Source organism: Penaeus monodon, chromosome 27 (assembly GCF_015228065.2).
Source record: "Penaeus monodon isolate SGIC_2016 chromosome 27, NSTDA_Pmon_1, whole genome shotgun sequence".
Lineage (NCBI taxonomy): Eukaryota > Metazoa > Arthropoda > Malacostraca > Decapoda > Penaeidae > Penaeus > Penaeus monodon.
In genome coordinates this window covers 33,129,081-33,129,435 of record NC_051412.1, presented here as the reverse complement: position 1 = coordinate 33,129,435, position 355 = coordinate 33,129,081, and positions in this window count along the sequence as shown.

Genomic DNA, 355 nt, shown 5'->3' with positions numbered 1-355 from the left:
AAACAACATTACTTCACATTCGAAAGAACAAATTCATCATTAAAAAAAGCAAAGTACTCTTTCAAAAAATCTCAAAAAATAAAAGATTACATTAATGCACACATTTCTGTGATTCACTTGCCGATTTGCACACCGCAGTCTCCACGATTATGACTCATTAATGAAAACAGATCATTTAGACTTATGGATGTGGTTGAACTCGTTGGTGGGGGGTAGCGGATAGAGACAATTTTTGTTAATCTCGGTTCTGTCTTGGTTGAGAGATTGATGCGGTCAGTGAGGCGTCTTAGTTATGTCATCTCATCAACTATGGGAGGCTTGTGGATCTGCTTTTACTGGGTATCTCTCGTTTGCG